The sequence below is a fragment of the Streptopelia decaocto genome (genome assembly GCF_964273445.1).
Source record: "Streptopelia decaocto genome assembly, chromosome: 6".
In the NCBI taxonomy this organism is placed as follows: Eukaryota; Metazoa; Chordata; class Aves; order Columbiformes; family Columbidae; genus Streptopelia; species Streptopelia decaocto.
Genome location: NC_138660.1, coordinates 17,660,931 through 17,671,093, shown reverse-complemented (window position 1 = coordinate 17,671,093; position 10,163 = coordinate 17,660,931). Strand labels below are relative to the sequence as shown.

At 39.3% G+C, this 10,163-nt stretch overlaps 1 long non-coding RNA gene across 2 annotated transcripts in view; it reads right to left on the bottom strand.

Moving 5' to 3' along the window:
* Positions 1 to 1,243: 1,243 nt before the first annotated feature.
* Positions 1,244 to 10,163, bottom strand: part of LOC309441290 — a 38,728-nt gene continuing 29,808 nt past the window's right edge. For both annotated transcript variants that reach the window (XR_014184356.1, XR_014184357.1), the window contains exons 2-4: positions 9,496 to 9,569; positions 6,340 to 6,516; positions 1,244 to 1,562 (exon numbers count right to left, since the gene is read on the bottom strand). This is a non-coding gene — a long non-coding RNA (uncharacterized lncRNA). The remainder of the gene's footprint in view (positions 1,563 to 6,339; positions 6,517 to 9,495; positions 9,570 to 10,163) is intronic.

Below are 10,163 nucleotides of genomic sequence, written 5' to 3'. Positions count from 1 at the left end.
TCACGTGCGTTGGTAATGTCACAGAGACACGTAATAAATGTTACCATGGGCTTTAGAAAACACTCCCACAACCCACCTACATCTTATTTATTAAATTTATTCATTTATCTATCTTTTGGGGACCCATTCAGACATATAAGTAGAGTTGATACGTCTCTGGATGGGTGTGTATTTGTAATCAGAGATAGTCAGTTGTATTCCATTTTTTATCAGACATCTCAACATTATTTCATTATTTGATTTCACAGTGTGCATTCTTTATGGCTCTTCACCTATTTTGATACTAAATGGGCCAGTAAATTATAAGCTTTATCGACTAAATCCCTGAATTAAGCATCATCAGAGAGCTGAAGATGACTTGCAAGCAAATTGGATTGAAGGAGGCCTCTTTGGTCCCCGTTTCCAATTCCAGTGTATGTTCAGGTGAGTGGAAAATGTTTGCTCCTAACCTCAATGCAGAGCTTCCAGTTCTTTGCACAAGTGATCCACTTTCATACACTTGATGATGTGGTCTGTGATCTATGGAAAGAGGAAGAGAGCTCTGAGACTCCAGATGCCCCTATTTGTTATGCTGTGGGCTCTGGATGCCTGGAACCATGCAAAATAGCATTTCAAAAGTCACTTTCTAGGTCACAGCATGAGATTGTAGTGATAACATCTCTAAACAGGCTGCCTTTGAAGAGAAAGGGTCACCTGCTTTTGCAGCATGTCAGACACGGAACTGATCAAGAGACTGGCAAGGCAGGGTAAGCTGCCTCCTCTAGGAAGTTTACATTATAGATGTGTGAGAATATTTTTATCATGAGCCCATGGTTTTAAACAGGTTAGTAGGAAAGGACCAGCAGGGGGGCAGAAAAATAAAGATTGCCTCTCAATCTGTTGATTAAAATCAAATAATTATTTAGAGGCTAACTGATCAAATTTTGTCATTTTTTTTTTTTTAAGTAGTCCTCATGCTGCCCGCTTGATGTTAAATGGTAAAACAGTACAGGAGTGAAAATATCCTGGAGCCCTATATCATCTTCATTATCTTCACTGAAGTGAGTGGAGAGGTGTGAAATTCCAGCAGAGAGGAACATGCTGTTTTAAGAGGAAGTGCTGACATACAGGCTACAATTAGACAAAAAATGACTGCTGACATTTAGAAATCATTACAGAGAGGAAATTGTGAGTGTAATTATGCCATCATTGACACTGTTCAAGTGTGCTGATACATTTTTGCTGATCAAAATCAAGTGTTTATATTTGTAAATAGAATGCACTTAGCAACTCTATCAATGGAAATGTTCTAGCCAAGAACTGAGGAAAATGGAGCCAAGTCACTTTGATGAAAACTTTTTTCCTTTTGGTTGATTTTCAGTATTTTGATTTCAGGATCGTTTCTTGCTAACAACATTGTTTCTTGTCGTTCAGCATTTTCAATGACTGTTTGACGGGGTTTTGTATGTAGGGTTTTTTTGCATAGAACAGTAAGAACGGCCATTCTGGAGCAAGCCAAAGGTCCATGTTGCCAATATGTATCCTGTGTTATCCTGTGTCCAACAGTGGCCAACAGTAGATGCCTACAGAAGGATATAAGAGAACACTAAGTATAAAATTATATTGGCCAGACCAGTCTTCTAAAATCTGCTCAGGGACTTTACACACTGCTTATAAACATCAAAATAATGCAGTTTTTCTGACTGGCTTTAGAAATAGCCTGACAATGGAACCAGTGCAAAGGGAGACATGATGTCAGCAAGTGGCAAAATATGTAAATGTTATATACTTGGAGGAGTTTTTCTTACCTGTGCTAGTACTGAATTCTTGGTGCTGCATTATTTAACACAGTTCTGCCTTAAACCCTGTCACAAGCCATATGACTTATATTCCATGACAGGGAAAAGTGACCAATCGATGATATATACAAATGCTCAGTTAGGAACAGACAACATAGGTGGAAGTGTATGTTTCTGTCTGATTCCAAAACCAGATTGTTTTTTTTTATTCTTGGAGATTTGGGAGATTATAAACTTCATAAATGTGAAAGCAGAAGTGTTTATAAAGCCTTTTGAGGGAAGTAAAAAAAAAAAGTCTTGGCTTCTGCAATAAAACGTCCAAAACAAAAAGTGTCTACAAATGCTGGTCTTCCTGAGGATGGCAATTTGTTCACAGTCTTCTGGAACTTGTTTATGGCAGAAATTAAGAAAAAGACTAAAAATGTGGACGAAATAAAGCATACTTATAATGAGATACTTCACTTTATCAAAACAGTTATTCTTGAAGGCTGTGGTAGAAATATAAATATGAATATTGAATGTCAGCTATTCAGGTTAAAACTAACTACTCCTCAGCCTGCATCTACTGAGCTCTAAAATTCCCCTGAGTATTTCTTTGTTATTTTTATAGGAAAGAAATATAAAAATTGGTTTTTCTTAGCCTTTTCTTTCATTTTTTTTCATTTTGCTGTTTACTGACTTTGCCCTTTGAGAAAGGGGATTTTTTTCAACCCACCTATTAATTTTCTGGATGTCCTCCTGCAGCCAGGTTTTCTTCTTTTGACATTGGGTCCATCACTTTCCATCAGTGTCCGTGTTTCTTGGATGTCAAAACTTATATCTGGTCAAATTGTGTTACCAGAATAACATCAAGCAACTCCATAGTTACTGCATCAGCAAAAGAGCTCATTTCATAATGTCATTTTATGATCGGATGAGTACTGTAATTCATTTTTAGAGTGATAATGATTTCCATGTCAAAACACAGAATTCTTTGTGCCATTAAAATAGTAGAAATCAGTAGTTAGGGAACAACCCATATTGAGTGTCTTGAGAGCGGCCAGTCCCACAGGTATTTCAGATGACTGCTTACTGCAGCAGGGAATACTGAAGAACCCCTGAAACAGCGGGCTGCACAAATAGGGAATAAAACTACTAGTATATAAAAATATGACAGAATAGTATGATACTACTGTGCTTTATATTATAAGATTTACTTAGAAGGCTACTTTCATCTTTATCTCCTGTTTCACTAATTCCTCCCTTTCTAGATTTTTTTTTCTCTGAAAAAAAATTTTCCATATATTGTCTTTTTGGAAAGCTCATTCAATTACTGCTTAAAACAAGCTGAAGAAAAAAACATTTTCTTGTTCTCTGCTAGTTTTTGAAAGACAGAATTTGAGGAAAAATTCATCTGTGTCTGCACATTACACTGGTGCCACACACTCTCTCTTTTTAAATACCTTATTCCAAACCAGCTGAACTTTGAATTCTGGTAACATCTAATAATTTTTTTAGTCATCATTCTCTATGTGTATTTGAAAGACATTACTTTGTCTGAAATTCTACTAAATACAAGATTGACAGGATATTGCTGAGTATTGTCAGTTAGTTAAAGCCTCATTCCTAACTAAGGGAGGTAAACACAAACCAATGCGAATGAACAGCCCTATATAGTCCACCAAATTGCAAGGGACTCAGCACCAGTTCAAGATCTGGCCCTGAAATCAGAATTGGAAGGGGCTGTGAGAGGTCCTCTGGTGCATCCTCAACAAAGAGTCAAATCTATATGTTGTCTTACCTTATAGCATAGTGGTGATTGTATTTTGGGGAAGGTGTGGTTGGTTGGGTGTCAAAATTACATTGTTTATTGGGATAACTTTGTGACCATTTTGTGATGCCTTAAATCAGTGAAACAGAACTGGTGACACTGAATATAATGCACTGCTGGTACACCTTGATAGAATTGAAATGATTAAGTAAAGTATAATCTTTTAATTACTGAGTTTTAAGCACTATTATTCATAAACCAAGAAATATAGCAGTATTTGGATCTAATATTATTTTAATGCTTTGTGCAGCAATCGCTTCTGGTTAAGCAATTGGTATTAATTATGTAAGCATGAATCATTCATACCAGGGCTTTATGTCCATCACACCAGTGAAGCAGGTTTAGATTTAGACACAGACGCAGTTGGCAGAAGCAGCACTTGTAGTGAAACAGCTCAAGAGGCTTTGATGGTTTAATGTCAGGGCATTTGTAAACCTGGTAGGTTTACCACATCCAGATAACGTATGTCAGCATTGCTTATAGACATTAAGACACTAGCATTGCTGGTGAAAACTGTCCTACCAGAGGTAGAACGATATTGGGCACTGGTAAGGCTTCAGTCCAGTGATGAGCACATGACTTCCAGAAAGTTGATAAGTGACAAGGGAAAGCACTATTAGCTAAGAGGTCTGAGAAGAACCAAAAAAAATCTAGAAAATACAACTTAAAATGTAAGATTGAATAAGTGGAGATAATTAGTGTGCTGAAGAGATGACTGGAATAACAGTCTGCACACAAAAGGCTGGTGTGAAGACATGCTTAGATGGTAAGAAAGGTGAGAACAACATAATTGGCAGTAAGAAAGACTCATACTGGGCATTAGCAAAAGCTTTCCAATGCTAAGAACCAGCTCAGACACAATGTTTTTTTCGGGGGGAGCTATGGAGATGCTCTGTTGCAGAGGTTTTTAAGAACAGGCTGGACTAATGTCAATCAGAAATGAAGCAGATGTGGCCAGGCCTATACTGAGGCCGTCCTTAAATGACCTCATACATCCTCAGTATCTTAAGGTTTCTAAAATGCAGTAAGTGCTCTGAACTCCCGCTAATCTAGAAGTTCTTGCTTCCCTGCTGCTCTGCACCCTCAGAAAAGGTGGCATTTCTGTTGGGACAATACACAGCTCCCTAACACATGAGCTAAATTGGGGCGCTTCCCTGGTCAGTGTGCTGCTGCCCAGCATACAGTTCTGGATTATATTATTACGCAAGGCTGTAGTACTGACCTTTTAAACACATAAACCCTAATTATACTTAGGCCTTACCCATGGTGTGTAAGCTAGAACTTACAAATACCAAGTTATTTTTCTGTTGGCTTCAGTGACATCCTCAACAAAAACTGAAATATTTTCCAGCTGAGGTGTGAGAAAGCTGGATTGCCCTCCCCTTGCAGAAAGGTAACTCACAAGGGATTCCATACACAGGTGTGCAGTCTTAGACCAAGGTAAAGCTGATGCAGGTGCATGATCTCCACTAGAACCTATTTGCCACAGTAAAAGGGTGGGACGCTGCAGATCTTTTGCAGCCCTGGTTATGGTTGTCTTGAAAGTTTTCATTGTGCTCTTCAAGTAGGCCACTCCACAAAGCAACGTTAAAATTGTGCTTCAGTGTGATCCTGAAAGCGGATTCACGTACTGTGCCTTGTGTCTATTTTAAGAGCAGGCTCTTCCCTGGCCTGCATTACAGCACCACGCCAAATTCCCTTCAGAGCTACTTTAAAATGGTGTTATCTCTTGAGCTTATAGGTCTAGTCAGTGAGTGAAATTAAAATTTAAAAAAAAAAAAAAAAAAAAAAAAAACAAACAAAAAAACAACAAACCCAAACCAAACAATGACAAATGACTAAGAAAGCCTTACAATCAAAAAGGTATGGGGCTTTTTGGGTTTTGCTTTTGTTTTTTGTCTGCATTTAATTCAGTATTTCAAGACATAAAATGAAGATTTGGGGAGCAAAGTTCATAGGTGGTATAAACAATTTCCTGGCATCTCTCTTTTTTCTTCTTTAAGAGAATGCCTGGCTTCCTACTGAGTAGAACAACTGTGGAGCATCACAGGAGATATGCACCAATCTACTTGTGTTACTTGCTTGGGCAATACAGTGCTTTATTTCACTGCAGCTGAACATCTCTGTCTTTGACAGCCTGTTAACAGCAGTCACTTTGTGCATGAGGCCTTAGAAAAGCTTTTCTAATGATTGTAGAGCAAGCAGGAATATGCCATGAGTGTACTGGTAGGTAAAATGAATAACTATTCTGGTTTGATTCTGGAAGGCTGGCTACAAGTGCTGTAGGTGAAGTTTTCAAAATATGCCTTAAAAAAAAAATATCCTTAACAAGTACCTCTTGAAAGAGTAAACAGCCAAAGTGGCTTTGCTTTGTGCTTCATTTGCAACAGTTATCTGACCCAGCCTCACACCTCCCAGCCTCTAAGTCGGTAACAGGTCACCTCAGCCTCATGTTACACGCTGTAACCTTGCCCTGCCATTCATGCTTAATGTGGTCACAGCTTGATTTCTTATGGCGTGCTGGGACTCCTGGCCAGATTTCTTTGCCAACAGGGGAGAAAGTCAGCTTGACAAACTGAACACTTCCAGTGCAAGCAAAGGAAAACAGTGTTGCTTTTTACTCCAAAAATATATACACACACACACACACACAAATGTGTGTGTGTATATATATATAGACACACTCATATATACATATGTGTATAATATCTTGCTAGATGAATGCTTCTTTATGTTGCATTTAAGACTTACAGTGCTGTTCTGAGAGAAAAGCAACCGTTTCCCTTGTCAGAGAGCTGCAACTCAGCCAGTCCATTCAGTATGAGAACGCCAAGTGAGCCATTTGAGACGTGTGATCTTTCAGCTGCACAGCATCCCATTCATCATATGCTTCAAAAACACAGTATGTAGAGCTAGAAAAAACAGGAGCTGTAGAGGCAAGAAAAAAATCAATTAGCAGGAAAGCCCATATATGAAACGGGCCTGCACAGAATTGCCACATTGCCATTTTGAATTTCCTGAATTTTCCTCTCTTCTTTTGGGTGATCTTGGAGCACATTCTCTATATTAGGATGAGAGGAAAGGAGTCTTCTAGTCCCCTAATTATACACTGATAATTTAACAGAACACTGAAGGACTCAAAGTATACAAAAGTAGCACTAAGCACAAAGTTGGCTTTATATCCTTTTCTCCACACCCCCTGCCCCACTGCCCCAACAAAAATTTCAGATATGGCAAGCCTCAATGTTAGGAAAGAGGCTGTTATAGTCTGCAAATAGTTTCCATCCTGGAAGAAGGCACACCCAACGGAATTTAAACACACGCTGCAATCTCAGTTACAGTGGCATAAATTAGGATCAATTCCACTGAGGTCAGAACAGTTATATCAGTGTCAGACACATGAGGATTGAGCCCGATTAACTGCAGTAGAGTTAATTCTCATCTGCTTTCTTGTAAGTCACAGCAGGATCTGGCCCCTAGTTTTCAGCTGGATTCCGTCCACATGGTGGGCCAAATCTGGCTTTGAATTTCAAGAGAATAAATGTGGAGATAGATAGATACTGATTTTATTGGACCTATTCCCAATTACAGTAGTGCAAATTTAGGCCCAAAGATTGTTTAGAGTTCAAGCACTGCACAGTGGCCAGCAGCTGAGGTCCCATCAGACTTTGGCCCAGGTGGACTGGAACAGAGTGCAGACTGCAAAAGCATTTCTGTGTGATTTGAGGTAGCATGTTTCAGACCTATGTTTGATCACAATTATTTCTCACATAGATGAAGGCAGCAATTCCAGAAACAAATCGGACATGTGGAATGCACTTATCTACCTAGTTCCCCTCCCACCCCCAAGAATATTTTTCGACTTGCTAACTGCTGGAACCCAATCCTCATGTAATACAGGAAATGTGTAACGGTGATACCAACGACCTTAGTAAAGTGCAAGCTGTGAATAGCCCTGGTAAAGCTGAGCAGCCAGAAAAGACTAAAATGTTGGTATGCGAGCTGTTCATTTCTAGTGCAGGTGAATGGCTTTTAGAAACATTTAAACCAGTTGGAGTACACTCAACCCAGTCTTCGAGTAATGGGAAAAAGAAAGAAGCAGGGCAATAAAACATAAGAACTGCAATGACCACGTGTACTAACATTAACAGCAAAGATTCTTCTTTCAATGGCAGGAGCAGCAACACAGGCAGTGGCAGAGCTTAGCAAAAGGCTTCAGGAGCACTGATGTGGGCCATAAAATGGAAATGGGCACTTGAGGAGGAGGAGAGCACCCTGTTTGATGGAGAGGAGGGAGCAGCAGCAGCTCGCCCCTTCTCCTGGATGGGTGACGGCTGCCTCCTTCCTGCAGCAGCTCCATGCAGCTGGGTGCTCTCCGGTAGGGCAGTGACTGAGAGTGAGAAATGTAGCTGTATACAATCAATTCCTTATTAAGCATTCTTTCCCATTATTTAAGGTTGAAGTGATGCAGAGCTTAATGAATCTCTGCTTTCTGACAAATAATAAATATACCATACAAATGAATTTCAGAGGGAGTGAGACTCTTCCTGAATTTGAATGGAATTTAGCAAATAGTCCCAGATGAAACAACGCAGGGAAAAAATTAAAATGTCAAAACACTTCATTTTAGCATTTTCAAAATGGAGTGTTTCATTCTAGCACTGCCAAAACACTTCCAAAAACTTTCAAAACAAAGCTTTTTAGCTGTCCATTTTAAAATTGGCCTACATTTAAAAAGAAAAAAGCTTTAATATGTGTGAAGCAGACCAAGACAAAAATCAAGCCATTCCTTTGAATCTGAACTAAATATTTTGGGTTGAACAAAAATGATACATTTCCTGATTATTTTTCATTTTGCCAACATTTTTTAAAAGCTTGATTTGACCAAAACTAAAATACAATTCTGAAAAAAAAATCGTTGTGAGATAAAACTATTGACTAAACATTCATGCATTACCAGGCTCCAGTTGTAGGTAATCTTCTGCCCAACTAATGCCTTTGAGTTCAACAGAGCAGGGTCAGGCCCATTACTTTACAAAAACTATTTAAGCTTATTGATTTCTTTTTTAATTGGAAAATCTGAAGAGATTTCTTTTTATAATAGTGAAATAACAAAGGTTCTGTCTGAAAACTCCCAGTCAGAAACACTTCTCTAGCCACACAAATGGTAGGTGTAGACGCTTGAAGACATGGCTGTTCTCTATGGCGCTGTATCACAACCAGCCTTCTGCTCAGCCCCATCCTGGACCTGGATTTCAGCCTCAGCTCCTGGAGCATCCCCGCTGCCCCAGCCTGCCTGTGCTCAGGCCCTGGCCTTGCAGAAGCAGTGGAGGGAGAAATCAGCTGTCACCTGAATTGTGCCTCACAGGCGGCATTGCTGCCACTGCTGCAGAAGCTCCCGTCCCTTCCCATGGAAGGCAGTGAGGAGGTGGCAGCTGTGAGCCCACTCACAAAGAGCCTGGAGATGAAGCACCAAACTGCCATCCTCCCGAGAGGTCCGGCAGCAGCACTCCAAATCAATAATTTCAGCTAGAAAGATTTGGCTCGCAGGTGTTTGGCTTTCTGATGAATAGCTCTAATTTTCTACAGAAAGCAGATACTTTTTTGTGGAAAAAATATTCTCAAAAAATCCAATTTTCTCTTTAAGGAACAGATTGAGATGGAAAAATTTTGACCTATAAATTCAGCAACACATGTGATTTTTTTTTTTTCCCCCGGTCTTTTCTGCATATCCATTGACTTGCCTTGCTACAGAAAATTGCACGGAGTGTCACCAGCTCTGAGCTCAAAACATTGCCCGCTTTCCCAAGCTCCATCTATGGGCTTAAGTAGAGATGTTTCTGTCTGTGGACCTTGCTTTTTCTCATATACCGATCCCCATCAGAGGTACAACAACATAGTACTTACTGTATTGCATGTCACTGCATATTATGATCATGTTCCCATGTCAGCTAATGGAAAAAAAGGTTGCTTGCAAGGACCTGTAGACACAAAGAGCACAGAACAGGTCACCAGGAAAGGGGAGTCAGATTTCGTAGCTATCGTAGAAGTATGAAATATTTTATTAGCAATACACATGTGCGGACATTCGAGAATTTATTTGCTTCCAAAATAAAAAGCAAAGACATATTATCATAATAGCAAAAGAAATTAATCTGTGTTTGGGATTTGTTATGATTCAATCAGCAAAAGAAAGGAAATCCAGGGTCAGAGATCACCCCTTCCCCACTGTCTATCACAACAGGTTACCATCCTTAATTTTACCCAACTGTGTCACATTGTGACCAAATATTGGAGGCTTGATCCTTAGCTTTGAAGTTTTTCTCTTTTGTAGAATTGAACCAGAACCACAAAATTTTTGAAAACGTGGTGCTCGACTGAGTTGAATGCAGTTTTTCTCTGTGAAAGAAAAACCAAACAGAAAGATTTTGCCCTTCCAAGGGATGGTTTTTAAATTGTCTTTGACCCTTTTTCTTTGTATTTATATTGGCTCTCATTGTTTTATTAAAACTGTAGGAAATCCAATTCAAACAATTATTTTTATTTTTAAAAGACAAATATGGAAACTTTGATAA